Source organism: Lissotriton vulgaris, chromosome 6, assembly GCF_964263255.1.
Source record: "Lissotriton vulgaris chromosome 6, aLisVul1.2, whole genome shotgun sequence".
NCBI lineage: Eukaryota > Metazoa > Chordata > Amphibia > Caudata > Salamandridae > Lissotriton > Lissotriton vulgaris.
This window is the reverse complement of record NC_141694.1, coordinates 1,838,856,472-1,838,872,167: the sequence shown is the minus strand read 5'-3', so window position 1 is coordinate 1,838,872,167 and position 15,696 is coordinate 1,838,856,472. Positions and strand designations below refer to the sequence as shown.

The 15,696-nt window shown below is 42.9% G+C and overlaps 1 protein-coding gene across 4 annotated transcripts in view; it reads right to left on the bottom strand.

Annotated features, from left to right (window-relative positions):
• AGBL5 (AGBL carboxypeptidase 5) overlaps window positions 1-8,652 on the bottom strand; it is a 503,530-nt gene extending 494,878 nt beyond the window's left edge. For all 4 annotated transcript variants that reach the window (XM_086928124.1, XM_086928123.1, XM_086928126.1 and 1 more), the window contains exon 1: window positions 8,541-8,652. The gene's annotated coding sequence lies outside the window, so the exon portion shown is untranslated. The remainder of the gene's footprint in view (window positions 1-8,540) is intronic.
• Between the last annotated feature and the right edge of the window lie 7,044 nt (window positions 8,653-15,696).

Below are 15,696 nucleotides of genomic sequence, written 5' to 3'. Positions count from 1 at the left end.
TGGCTCACAAACTCACCCGATACCCAGATCGTCGTCATAAAGGGAATAATGCTAGAGGGAATCCCAACTACAATTGCAGTAATTATTCTATACATTAATCCAAATAATACGGTAAAAACAGCAAACACAAGGATGGTCAGAGAATATATTTATGAAAACCCAGGCCATGAATGCATTATTAGCGGGGATTTCAACATGAGAGATCTGTACCACACGGATCGACGCCATGGAGATAAAGGCCAAAACATCATGGAAACCTGCATCAATGAATTTAACCTGGAGTCCATAAATCAAGTGGGGCAGCCAAATATGAAATTACAACCAACTTTCAAAAACATCGCCACGCTTGATTACATCTTTTTTAGCCAGGTCTTACGGAGGAGGTGTGAAGAATACAAGGTGACTCACACTACCGCGAGTGACAACCATCCATTATCTATCCTTGTCAATATAAGCACAATGATGCACCTTGAGCACTTAACTGCAGGGAAAAAAGCTTCATACACATACTGACACTGCATCGATAAAACGCATAAAATGGGGACCTATAAGCCACGTGAGATACAACACTTGGAAACAGGCCATATGTATAACCAGCCCACAGATAAACTGGTCGGAAATCATTGTATCATTATCTAACGCAATGACCACAGTAAGACAGCACACAAAGGAAAACATAGCAGCAACGGGCCAGCCAACCTTGCTGACTTTAAAGAATTCAAAGAGAGTAAAAAGCAGTGTTGTTTGGCGGAGCAACAGCATAGGAGAGAAAAATGCTCACAGACAGAATCACTTTTGAAAGCAGCCAGAAGATCGCTTAAAATACTGTCTGGCAGTTGAAACAAACCATCACAGACGACAAATGGAAACGCATCTATGCATTGCTTGCTCCCAGTAAGAGCAGGGAATTTTGGAGTTATGTCAACAATCTCAATGGTGGAAGTTACATACACAATGCCGCACCTGCCAGAGAATGGGCAGCCCATGCAACAAGGCTGTACGTCGAGCAGGACAAATCCAGGACAAATACTGCGGAGGCTGAAGGCTATCATCCAGAAGGATATGAGAATGAGGATCTCGTCCCCAACGAAAAAGACATTTTGATCATATTGAAAGGTATAAGGAAGGAGGGGCTCCAGGTCCTAATGGGCAACCAGGAAGTGTCTTTAATGAAGATCGGGTCTTCTGGGCACCCCATATGTATTGTCTATTGAATCACTGCTATGACACTTCAGGAGTACCAGACTCGTGGAAAGGCTCCATACTGCAAACGATCTATAAGAAAGGAAACGCTTCACAGACTGAGAATTAAAGATGAATTGCTCTACTAGATGTTGACGGGAAGGCATAGACAAAAGTGCTCCTGAAAGAGCTAGATGCATGGATAACAGACAACCAAATAATACCACAATCCCAGACAGGATTTCGGATCAACTCATCAACAATGGACAATGCCATTGCATTATTATACCTGGCAACTAAGGCCATAGAGGCCGCAACCCCACCCCTATACGCCTGCTTCATCAACTATAGTGCTGCTTTTGATGGTACCAATCGCAACATATTGTGAACAAAACTTGCAAAGTGGGGCATTCCAAGGAAACTCCTGGTGGCAATCATGCCTCTCTCCTCTGGCACTAAGCTCACACAAGCACATGCAACTGCCAAGAGCTACACAAACAAAGGGCTAAAACGGGGCTGTGTGACGCACCAACATTGTACAACTAATATACTGTGGACCTGGGAGTTGCACTTTTAAAAACCAACATCTTCCCACCCAAATTGGGTTACCTTAGATTACCTATCATGCCATACGCAGACGACCTTGTCATTTTGGACCAAACCAGAATAGGTATGAAAAGGGCTTTGGAGACTCTACGTCTCTATAATATGGAAAACAAACTCCAAACCAATGCAACTTAAACTAAGGTATTGGTTTTTGGACATAAAACAAAAAAAATCCCTGCTGGGCTGACATATCGGATCATTAAGAATTGCCACCGCAAACAAGTATACCTACCTAGGAGAACAAATCTCCGATACTAGCAGAACAACACTGGAGGCAAAAGCGGTCACGGTCACACACGCCCTATGCAAATTACACCAGAAGCTTGTGAGCCATTCAACAGAGGGCTTTCGAAGAGTAATACAAGCTAAGCTAGTTCTAACAATAAGCTATAGACATCTGGCTTTCCCGGGCTTATTGTCCGATAAATTGGAGCATTTGCACATTATGGCCTTCAGACAGGGTTTTAGGTTACCACTCTCGACAAGGCGTGCACTGACCCGATTTGAATTTAATCTAACAGCAATGGACATAGAATGTAAAAAAGATATAGTGAAATTGTATCCTCATGTGATTAAGGCAAGCCCAGGTACCTTGAGGAAAGCACTCCAAATAATCTCCACGAACAATACTAGTCGATGAAATGAAATGAAATGAAATGAAAATAGGTTTTATAAAGAGCAGAATAGCTGCCCGGAGGCGTCCCAGCGCTGAAAACTAACAGGTGTTGCCCATAGGGCCGAGTACAGGAGAAGCAACTTATTTGTTAAACAGGAAAGTTTTAAAATTTTTCCTAAAAGAAGTAAGGTCTGTGTTGGACCTAAGATGATAAGGTAGGCTGTTCCACAACTTGGCCGCGTTCAAGGAGAAAGAGCGACCTCCTGCTCTAGATCTCTTAAACTTTGGCACTACTGCCAGTAAGGCATTAGTGGATCGAAGTTGTCTATTGGGCAAGATACGATGGGCAAGGTACCTTGTGTCAGCTAATAGTACACTGTGCCTGACAGCTGAGCTCACAACAGTCATTCATCTGCTTAAAGAACCTGCTAAAAAAAACAGGGAAAGATCATTTCAAGGAACCAGGACATCGAAAGGATCAGAGCCATCCGCGGCGCAGAGGGCCTTGTCCATTCACAAAAAGTCAATCTATGTCAACCATACCTGAAAGCCGGTCTGGGTAGACAAGCTCTTCAAAACGTTCTGAAGACCAGGCTTCTAACTTTACCAATACAGGTCTACAGGGCACATTGTAAAACTACACCAGCTGGAAACAGAGGATGTAGCTTATGTCAATATCACACAGAATCTGCAGAGCATGTCATCTGTTGCTGTCCAGACTTGGTAAGCCCAAGACTTGGTAAGCCCAAGGCGCCTACACTTAAGAACAATGTTCATCCAAAACAAAGTAAGTACAGCAAGGAGGCTTTAACATTCATATATACCACGACAGTACCAATGGAGCCCGCACATGCCAGGAAGTTCTTTGCTGTAGCTGGAAAGACTTTATGCGCAAGAACAAAAAATAACAGCATAATAATACTTTGACTACATGCCTACTGTCGCTGAGCACTAACATCACAATACAGCATGACCATCAGTGATCCTGTATTAAGCCTTACAGTTGAGATGCACTAATACCAGGGCACTGACTTATGAAGCCTGATGTTGCATATTACAAATGTATTAAAATCACTGTTTAATCTTACACTATGCTCTATCCATTAGATGCACTAAAACATTGCACTAATTGACAGATGTATAAGTTAGTAACTGTTTTTAAAACCTCTTTTTAGAGGTTTATATTACTAACCAATCGTTTTAATCACGAAAGTAATATGCATTGCATTTGTAAATGATTTTAGGTAATCACACAATAAAGTAGATTCTATTCATTGTTGAGCCTGCAATTATTTATTTTCTTATAAATCTTGTTTTTATCATTGTTTTATATGAATTGGCACTTTAGATTGTGGTATCTTTGATAGGCTGAGTACACAGCATTGCACTATCTTCTTGGCAGCCCCAATATCCCCGTTAATATAGCACACCAAGCTGAGATTTTTTTTATGACAGGTAACTGTTGAGTGAGCCCCCTGAATGCACGTTGTATTTATTATCTTACACACTGCATTGTACTGTTATATCAGTGTGCATGCTATGCAACTCAAGTTGTAAATGTTTTAACCTGATGTTTTTATTGTACTTTTATGGTCGATTTTCAACCAAATAAAGAAAACTAAAATGTAGACAGTTTGTTAACTTAATTAAGTGCTCATGTAAAGTGTGGCGTGTATAACAATTCCAAGATTTCGTACATCTTTTGAAATATATTGACAGAGGTATAGTTCGTCTGGCTAGAAGGATAAAAGATGGCAATTGTTCCATTCATTACAGGTGAGTAAATAGCATAATGGGGCTATTAGGAGTGTAGATGTATAGGGCCTGGCCCCTAATGGCTGCCAGAACTCAAAAGCGCACTACTTATGATAAACAATTACTTCTTTTTTTGTCATTTCAGTTTATATTTCAACCATTAGTAAACAATTCATATCACAATCAACATTTGCTTGTTTTTCATGGTTTTCATAACATGATTACAATGAAATCATTATTGACAAAATAATAATATAACCAAATTCAATTCAATAAATAAACCCAATGCATTTCGGGGCTAGAGCCCCTTCGTCGGGGGTCTGTCAGGGAAGAAAAGGAAAACGTATTACTTTTAATGCTTATCGGGTTGATCGTTGTTACTTATGTTTCACATAACTCCTTCATTTAAACTATTTAAATCTTACCTCAAGTTTTGAGGAGAATTTTAACTTTTCGCGGGTTTAGTTCTTGGTATTATATAGTGATCTGCGTTAAAATAATTCAATTTGTTTTTTAGCACATATTTCTGGATTTTTAGAATTTTTAATGAATTTTACTGTTTGGTTCAAGAATTGTTATCGTTACCTTGTTTTTTGGATCAGGGTCTTCTGAAATAAAGGTGAATTTTTAATATATTAGTATCATTATTATTGGGGTTACATAAAACATGCTTTTGCTCTATAAGAGGATTTATTGGCGCTTACCTGTTGATATCAAGGTGTTGTCTCTTATTTGTGGTGTTCTCCCTATTTATGAACAATAAAGTTTTGTTGAAAAAGACTCACTAAATCCCATGCTTAAAAATTTGTTTAGTTGTCAATTGAATAAATTACCTGGGAGCCTTACCTATGTGGCGTCGGTCTCGCCAACGGGAACACTGTTAATTGCTGCTAAAAAATAATAATGAAGGCTTAATTTTAGGTTTAAGTCTATGCATTTCTTGTCTTGAGAGGTATCAAATGCCAATCTTTATTTACCTTGCGAGCGAAAGCTCGAAGACTTCACGTTCGCCAGCTTCTCTTTTTTAACAGTAACCTGTGTAAGAAGATAGTTTCAATCTCTCTTTTCTATTTTTAACAGGAATTAATGCTGGTGTCATACGCACACGAATGGTTTACCTGCGGTCCTACGCTGTGAAGCTTCGGTTCCGCGGTCTCTGTGTCATTTCTGCTAACTGCTGAGTAAAAGAAACAGAAAGTAATCTTTAATTTAGCGTTGAAACGCTATTGCGAAATTAGTGTACGTTGGACATAAAGTCACGCTGTACTTCTATTTTCTTACCTATTTATCTTGGCTTGCACGTTGCGGCGAACGCTCCTCTTCGTCGTTTATGCTTACAATAACGAACGAAGGTCCCTTCTTGATTTCTATTAGTTCTTCTGCTTAGTCAGCAATACTAAAAAAGGACTATGAAGTTGTTAAGCAGCACTGGTAGATTTTACTCAATGATATTGAAAAAGGACTAAAGCTAAATTTCATGAATTAGTGATATGTATGTGTTTCTTTGGATGAAATTTACTGAGAATCTAGACTGTAAATAGGCAGGAAGTAAATGTTTAACATCAAGAAATGAATGTATCTTTAGAGCAATGTAAAGCATAGAAGAGTTTTAATATATTGCATACAGATAACACTATGTACTGTTGATCATAATATTTTTCTGATAATTCTGAAACATAGTGGTAGTCCTTAATATCGTCCCCATGTTAACCTAATTTCCCAGTAAGATTCACTTATAACATACCTTTTAATAATGGCCGCCGCCTAAAAAGAGCTTTAGTCCTTTTTCAATATCATTATTGAGTAAAATCTATCAGTGCTGCTTAAACAACTTCATAGTCCTTTTTTAGTATTGCTGACTAAGCAGAAGAACTAATAGAAATAAAGAAGGGACCTTCGTTCGTTATTGTAAGCATAAACGACGAAGAGGAGCGTTCGCCGCAACGTGCAAGCGAAGATAAATAGGTAAGAAAATAGAAGTACAGCGTGACTTTATGTCCAACGTACACTAATTTCGCAATAGTGTTTCAACGCTAAATTAAAGATTACTTTCTGTTTCTTTTACTCAGCAGTTAGCAGTAATGACACAGAGACCGCGGAACCGAAGCTTCACAGCGTAGGACTGCAGGTAAACCATTCAAGTGTGCGTATGACACGAGCATTGATTCCTGTTAAAAATAGAAAAGAGTGATTGAAACTTTATCTTACACAGGTTACTGTTAAAAAACAGAAGCTGGCGAACGTGAAGTCTTCGAGCTTTCGCTCGCAAGGTAAATAAAGATTAGCATTTGATACCTCTCAAGACAAGAAATGCATAGACTTAAACCTAAAATTAAGCCTTCATTATTATTTTTTAGCAGCAATTAACAGTGTTCCCGTTGGCGAGACCGACGCCACATAGCTAAGGCTCCCAGGTAATTTATTCAATTGACAACTAAACAAATTTTTAAGCATGGGATTTAGTGAGTCTTTTTCAACAAAACTTTATTGTTCATAAATAGGGAGAACACCACAAATAAGAGACAACACCTTGATATCAACAGGTAAGCGCCAATAAATCCTCTTTTAGAGCAAAAGCATGTTTTATGTAACCCCAATAATAAAGATACTAATATATTAAAAATTTGCATTTATTTCAGAAGACCCTGATCCAAAAAACAAGGTAACGATAACAATTCTTGAACCAAACAGTAAAATTCATTAAAAATTCTAAAAATCCAGAAATATGTGCTAAAAAACAAATTGAATTATTTTAACGCAGATCACTATATAATACCAAGAACTAAACCCGCGAAAAGTTAAAATTCTCCTCAAAACTTGAGGTAAGATTTAAATAGTTTAAATCAAGGAGTTGTGTGAAACATAAGTAGCAACGATCAACTCGATAAGCATTAAAAGTAATACGTTTTCCTTTTCTTCCCCGACAGACCCCCGACGAAGGGGCTCTCTAGCCCCGAAATGCATTGGGTTTATTTATTGAATTTAATTTGATTATATTATTATTTTGTCAATAATGATTTCATTGTAATCATGTTATGAAAACCATGAAAAACAAGCAAATGTTGATTGTGATATGAATTGTTTACTAATGGTTGAAATATAAATTGAAATGACAAAAAAAAAAAGTAATTGTTTATCATAAGTAGTGCGCTTTTGAGTTCTGGCAGCCATCAGGGGCCAGGCCCTATACATTTATTCGTAGGTGTGTGCAGTCACCAATCAAAGGCAGCACACAAATCGTACAAACGAATGAATTTTGGTTAATGTGTGCAGCACCCACATACATTCATTTATTAGGAGTGTAGGCCATTCCCAATAAAGCCTTTTTTTTTTTTTTCAAAGGCTAAATGTTCCTCGATCACTAAGGTGATACACTGGGTACGCCTTTACCCAGAACAAGCCCAATTATCAATCTACAATATACAAGCAAGCACGACTCCCGGCCAAGGAAATCACCAAGCAGTGCAAGGACTCTCCCACCAGCAACGCCCACCCTTCCTCAACATTGCCCAAAACACCAGCCACGGAGCCAAATATTTCAGCAATCTTCCCGATCCCTGCAGCACAGGCAGTCCACAGAGGTCTCCCAACCATCGTTCATAAATAAGGACGGTCCGCACCATATTTTATCTCAATAACCGACATAGCACACCAATAGTCGTCAGACACCTCAGTCTACATGTGCCCTTCCCATCTGCGTGCGATGTAAAAAAAAAACACATATCAATCAGTAGCAACAGAGTCCTTGGGGAATTCCACGGTTTTCAACAACAACAATAGCGCATCCATACGTGGAAGATGCGACAGAAAACATTGGCTAGTAAAAGTAAGAACACGCACCCCACGCGTCCAAATAACCATCAGGAATCCACAGAAAAAGCACAGAGACAGTAGGTCACAAATACTGCGTGGAGTTCATAAATAAATAACGATTGCACCCTTGGTTAGTCACACTCGCACAAGCCAAAAATCAAATACATTATGGAACAAACTACGCATGTTGGTTTAGGCACAGGAGGTAAGTATTGAAGAAAATTATGTTGTCAACTAATTTGCATCAAATGCAAAACCTTAAAAAGAGGTTTAAAAAAAAAAATAACGAACATATTGGCTAATTAAGAGAGGCTTCCTACCGAAAAGTGAGTGCTGGCATGCATGGCTTGGGTGTTGCACATGTCTCTCTAATAAAGAGAGCCTGACATTACAAGCTGCAGGATACACGTCTGACTGCACGACAACGCTGTACGCCCACCTTGTGCATGGCTCAAATAGGGCTGTCACAGGGGGTGGGCGGGTTTCACTGGTTTTCCAAGGGTAGCAGACTTCCCCGTTACGACAGGTGGTCACTTGGCCGTCGTCCCTCCCCCCTGCCCGCCGGTACCTGTCTCGCTCTCTCCCCGGTAAACTCCGCTCTGCTCTGACCCGCCTCCTCGTCCTCAGCCGTCTCGGTAGAAACCTAAACAAACTCACCAAGCCGTCCGTCTCTGCCAGACAACAAGGAGGAGCGCTCCCATTGGCTCATCGCCGTCCGACCGCCGCCCCCTCAACAAAACACGCTGCAATTGGTCGGCAGCAGAAGCCTCTTGCTGAGTGAGCTGTAAGAACAGACAGACAAAATAGAAACAGAAAAGGGATGACAAGAACCGAGCTTCTATTCACAGACAAAATGAACGCCATCTTAAAAGAGGTTCTATGGGAGTTCAGTGTGAGCTGAGACTGTTGCAAAGACAATGGGTACTTGGTCTCAAAATAGCTCTTTTTTTTAATAGAAAACAACATTCTGTAATAATGAGGAGTCTGGTTTGAAGACAATTAAAATGTAGTCTTTGTTTATGTTCAAATTAATCTATTCAATAGTGTCAGCTTCCTTACCAACTGTTTCAAACTTAACACTGTCAACACAAGAGAGAATGGGCCAGATGTAAATAGACATCCGTTGGCGATGACCTAATATCAAATGTTTGCGATTCACTATTAGATCATTGCAAACAGCTATGTAGTACAGTGTGTTTTACACTGTTTGCGATGCCCAGCGGATGGCAGATTGACCTACTTCATTCATTTTCATGAGGTAGGTCGTAATTTGCGACACCTTGAAAATTGTTAAAATCACAGGGATGGTGCCCAGCTTAGGTAGGCAGACAACCATGTCTGTGATTGCATTTTAATAAAGCAATGTTTTATTTTTAAGCGCGGACGTTTTCCTTAAAGGAAAACGGGACGTGTTTCAAAAACACAAATAAAATGTGTTCTAAGAGTAGGCAGGGGTCAGTGGGACTACTGCCAGCTCTTAAAAAACATTTTTACAACCACAAAACCCCTTTCAGTTTGCGAATGGGTTACCACTTACATGAAGTAGGCAGTAAGATGCAAATTTTTTTCAACCGCATTTCAGTGGTAAAACTTTCACACACACCACTGCGAGTCGCTATTAGAAAGGGGCGTGCTAAACATCCCCCCTTCCTAATACTGAATCACAAACCACATTTTGCAATTTGGTCATAGGATACCAAATAGCAAAATAGGGTTTGATACATGGGAAAAGGCTTTTTTTTCGGTTAAAAATGGCCAGACTTTGTAATGGTGAACCAGGTTCAAGTCCAGCATTAGTCCAGCATCCGCTCAGCATCTTTGTGTAATGTAACTGGTGCTCCTGTAAAGTGCCCCAAAGCCCTTGGAACAAGCTCATGCTAAAAACAGAGGTATTGCTCTTTGGGAATAACACATACATGCCAATAGACCTGATTCAGGCTCAGACTCTCGATTTTAGAAGTTTAAAATGGCTTTATTTTGGCTGTCTCCCGCCTGAAATGAGCTCTCATTCAACAGAAGTCAAGGTGGGAAAATACATTTTCCAGATGTTTTTTTTTTTAAATCTTCCAATTTCCTCTTCTAGAATTTTGGCATGTGTGAGAACACATCATTTTAACATCACTGTGGGACTCCACCTAGTCCCCAGCTGAACTAGTACACCTAGCACCCAGGACAAGAACCTTCTCAGTGAAAGCAACCTTAACATGACCGCCCAAGTCAGTACCATTACAGGTTTCTGCTTTCACACCCTGAAGATGCTGAAGACAATCTTCAAATGACTCACAAGTAGAATAAACAAAACCTTCACACACCCTCATCACTAGCAAGCTGCACTTGAGGAACACCCTCTACGCCAGGATGAGCAAACAATACACCAGACAACTGCAAACTATGCAGATCTCTGTGGCCAGAATCACTCTCAACCTTCCCCACTGCACACACAAAAATCCACTGCACCTCAAGGAGCTCTACTGGCTCCCTAACACAAGCGAGCACAGTTCAAACTTCTCACTCACACCTTCAAAGCATTACACAGCACTGGCCCATCCTACCTACATAGCTGCATCTCCATTCACACGCCAGCCAGACACAGCCGCTCGGCCAGAATCCTACTTGCGCACATCCTCATATACGGAGAGCCAGAGCGGGCAGTTATGCCTTCTCTTACATCACTACTAAGCATGGAATGTCCTACAGCTAAACAACAGAGCCTCCTCCTCGCTCGAGTCACGCAATAAGATAAAAACATGGCCTATGCAGGGGGTCTCCGACTGCTTAGAAAATTAAATAACATTAACAAAGTGTATATAAATAAAGCACTAAATTGTACAACTGAAAATGAAAAGATTCTGTAAATGTGAAGGAATTTGAAATTGGAGGCTAAAAATTAAATTAGTATCCTCAGATTAATTTGCGGGAACAGTACAAGTGCTTTGCATTACTTCGTCAGTTACGGTCGCTCCCTCCTGCCTCTGCTCTCTCCTGCCTCAAGCTGGGTATCGTTTGCGCAGATCCGCTGCTAACCACAGAAATTGTCATTCGCTGCATTATTTGTGTATTTTTCACCTGTATTGTCCTGCCTTGAGATCGTGTGCCCGTGTTTGTTGTTAATTGCTGCATTATTTATCTGTTTGTTTATACCCCTGCATTAGCTGCCTTGAGATCGTGTGCCCGTGTTTGTTGTTAATTGCTGCATTATTTATCTGTTTGTTTATACCCCTGCATTAGCTGCCTTGAGATCGTGGGCCCGTGTTTGTTGTTAATTGCTTCATTGTCTGTTTATTTTTGCTCCCTGCATTGGCATTTGTGTGGCTGCCCCGCGTAGTTATTTGGTCGGTTCCTCCCGACCCGGTCGGCGCTTCCGCCCCAGCCGCCATTGCTGTTGTTGTTGTTGATGCCCAGAGCCCGCCCCCTCCACCACGCACCCGCCTCCCAGCTGCTCCTCCCTCGCCCCTCCCACTTATGACAGATGCTCTTGCGCGCAGCATTCACGCGCAGCGGTGCGCCCCATGCGCGCCGAAGGTGCGCCAAAGGTAAGCCCGTCTACGCCCGTCCGCGCCTGGACCGCGCCCAGCGCCAGACCCCCTGGCCCTTGTACCACCTACCCCACCCGGATTACATACGACGCCACCACCCTCTTAGCCCTAAACCCCGGCCGTCTCCCCAACTGCGTCCAAGCCGCTCCTAGACACACCCATGGACCCTTCTCCTGCAACTCCTGCAAGTATGACGGCACCAAGACCAACTCCTCACCCACTAACACCAAACAGAGATCTGACACCAACCACCTAAAATGCATCCTGCTCAACACCCGCTCGGTCCACAGACACGCCATCGACCTTTGGAATCTACTAGACACCATCTCTCCGGACGTCGCCTTCCTAACAGAAACATGGATGAACGCCTCTTCTGCCCCAGACATCACCATTGCCATCCTGGAAGGCTACAAGATCATCCGTAAGGACCGCACCGACCAAACAGGAGGAGGCATCGCTATCGTCCATAAGAACTCCACCCGCATCTCAACCAGCTCAGACGTCAACCTTACCAGCGCCGAACACCTTCACTTCCAGATCCACACCGATCCCAAGACCACACTCAGAGGCACCCTCCTCTACCGATCACCAGGATCCTGTGCATAATTCACTGAAGACATCACTGATTTTATCACCCCACACGCCCTCCCCTCCGAGGAATACATTCTACTGGGAGACCTCAACTTTCACCTGGAAAAGAGCAATGACAGCAACGCCACCACCCTTCTGGATAATCTCGCCAACCTCGGACTCAAACAACTTGTCACTACCCCCACCCACATCGCAGGTCACATACTCGACCCTATCTTCACCTCCAGCAAACATGTCTCCTTCAGTCACACCACAACTCTACATTGGACGGACCACAGCTGCGTTCACTTTAGCTACAATAAGACCACAACTCACAACCATCCTCAACCTACTCTGCGAAGAAACTGGAACAAAATCACCATCGACCAGATCTCCTCATCGCTTCTTCAAAACCCCCCTGTCCACTCCTCAAACCCTGACCAAGCAGCCATTAACCTCACCCAATGGCTATCCAACAGCGCCGACATCCTAGCACCGTTGAAAAAAGGCCAAATCAAGCTAGGCAGCAAGAACGCCTCCTGGTTCAACGACGATCTTAAGAATTCTAAGAAACTCTGTCGCTCCCTCGAAAAGGCCTGGAAAAAAGACCCAAACACCAGCACCAGGGACGCCTTCAAAAACGCCACCCGCACACACCACCAACTAATCCGGTCTGCCAAGAAAGCCGCACTCAAAGACCGACTAGATAACAACGCCCACAACAGCAAGGAATTATTCAACATCGTCAAAGAGTTTACCAACCCCTCAGCCAACTCCAATGACATCAACCCCTCTCAATCCCTCTGCAACTCCCTAGCTTCATTTTTCCACAACAAAATCGCAGACATCCACAACAGCTTCGTCAACCGACCCGGAGACCAACCCACCCAACCCTCTGCAGGACCTTCACCCCCCTTGAACATCCTTAATGATTGGAACCCAATCTCCACTGAGGACACCATCCGCCTGATGAACTCCATCCACTCAGGATCCCCCACAGACCCATGCCCTCACCACATCTTCAACAAAGCAGACTCCATCATAACACCACACCTCCGAGACGTCATCAACTGCTCCTTCAACTCCGCCACCTTCCCGGAAAGCTGGAAACATGCCGAACTCAGCGCCCTTCTGAAAAAACCCACAGCTGACCCCACCGAACTCAAAAACTACCGCCCCATCTCGCTCCTTCCATTCCCGGCCAAAGTCATCGAGAAAGCTGTCAACAACCAGCTCGCCGCATTCCTCGAAACCAACAAATCCCTCGACTCCTCACAGTCCGGCTTCCGAGCCAAACACAGCACTGAGACCGCCCTCATCGCAGCCACAGACGACATTCGAACTCTACTGGACAATGGAGACACAGTCGCCCTCATCCTCCTCGACCTCTCCGCAGCCTTCGACACAGTCTGTCATAGCACCCTATTACAGCGCCTCAGAAACATCGGTATCCAAGGAAAAGCACTGGATTGGATCACCTCGTTCCTCACCGGAAGAACCCAAAGAGTCCGCCTCCCACCATTCAAGTCTGAAGCCACTGAAGTCATCTGCGGCGTGCCACAAGGATCTTCACTCAGCCCCACCCTCTTCAACGTATACATGAGCCCCCTCGCGGTCATCGCACGCCAACACAACCTCAACATCATCTCATACGCTGATGACACTCAACTGATCCTATCACTCACCAAAGACCCGAACACGGCCAAAACCAACCTACATGAAGGAATGAAAGAAGTAGCCGAGTGGATGAAGCACAGCAGACTAAAACTGAACTCAGACAAAACAGAAGTCCTTATCCTAGGTACCTCCCCCTCCGCCTGGGATGACTCTTGGTGGCCAGAGGCCCTTGGAAAAGCACCCATCCCGACGGACCACGCACGGAACCTGGGCATCATCCTGGATTCTTCACTCTCCATGTACAGACAAGTCAACGCCGTTTCATCATCCTGCTTCAATATTCTTCGCATGCTCAAAAAAACATTTCGCTGGATCCCCACTGAAACTAGAAAAACTGTCACCCACGCTCTGGTCACGAGCCGCCTGGACTACGGAAACACCCTATACGCCGGTACCACCGCAAAACTCCAGAAAAAACTCCAACGCATTCAGAACGCTTCAGCCAGACTCATACTAGACATCCTGCGTAAAGACCACATCTCTGGTCACCTGAAAAACCTCCACTGGCTCCCCGTCAATAAAAGGATTACTTTCCGCCTCCTAACCCACGCTCACAAAGCACTCTACGAACTTGGACCCGATTGCCTTAACAAACGACTCTCCTTCTACACCCCCTCCCGCCAGCTACGATCCTCCAACCAAGCCCTTGCTACTGTACCTCGCATCAACAAAACCACCATGGGAGGTAGATCCTTCTCCTACCTGGCAGCTAAAACCTGGAACTCACTTCCCACTCACATTCGCCTCACTCAGAACCACCTAGCATTCAGAAAGCAACTTAAAACTTGGATATTCGACAAGTAATTCCCCCACCCTTCTTCAAGCGCCTTGAGACCCTCTGGGTATGTAGTGCGCTATATAAATCATTTGACTTGACTTGACTTGACTTTTACAAGGTGAAAAGTCTGATAATGACAGACACATCTTTTTTATTAAAGTACGTCACAGATTAGGTTTTGGCTGCCGAAATCACTGCAACCAGTCAAATGACTCCAGCTCCTGCAACTACACGACTTTGTGGTGAAGTGTAGACTGGCTCACTTGTCATCAATTGTTGCCACTTTTATAAGTTGATAAGTTAAGAGCAGGTAGAAATGTTATTGAAGTAAGTGCAGAAGGCACAGCACAGAATAAACAGTCAAAGAAGAGTGAATTACAAAAGATGCAGAATGTGGAAAGCTCTAGAATGTCTAGTGAGAGCAGTCCAGATAAGAGGAGACATTAAAAAAATATAAAAAATTCATTTTTATGTAAGATACATAATTAATGGGAAAATATAACACAAAACTTTCCTTTTAACAAAATAATTAAACACAATATGTCACAATGACTAAGGATTTAAAGTTAACACACAGTCTTTTAGCCTGGCAGATTGGGCTCTGATCCTTAAAAAGGATTTCACAGGAAAAGCCATACTGTCTCCTTCCTCACTAGTCACTTTAGTAGCTTCAATCAGGTTCTTGCAACAGTTGCCTCATTTCACCACTTGTGGACCATTGCTACCTTAGACCCTATGCCACCCACCAGACTTGACAAACATCACATCCAACATAGAATCAGTCTCGGATCCCATCTCATTACAAAACATTTCTAGGCGTTTGGCTACCCATATCGCATTCAAGAGTTTAACATCCTGCATATCAACACTTTTATTATTGACGTTTAAGTCCATAACCAGTTTTCCAAACCTAGACTTTTCCTTATGTACACAGCCTGGTTTGAAAATGCGCGCACATTCGCCTTCTTTGAAGTTATTCATATTTATACTTTTCTCTCTGTCATGCTTGGATTTAATCACAGCATATTTCACTTTCACACATTCGGCAACTACTTCATAAAGGGTTTCGGACTCTTCTCCCCTGAGTGAGTCTTTATCTTGAACCACCACGTACACAGCTTAGGGGAGGGTTCCCTTCCTTTCTAAAGTCTAAGGTCCACATA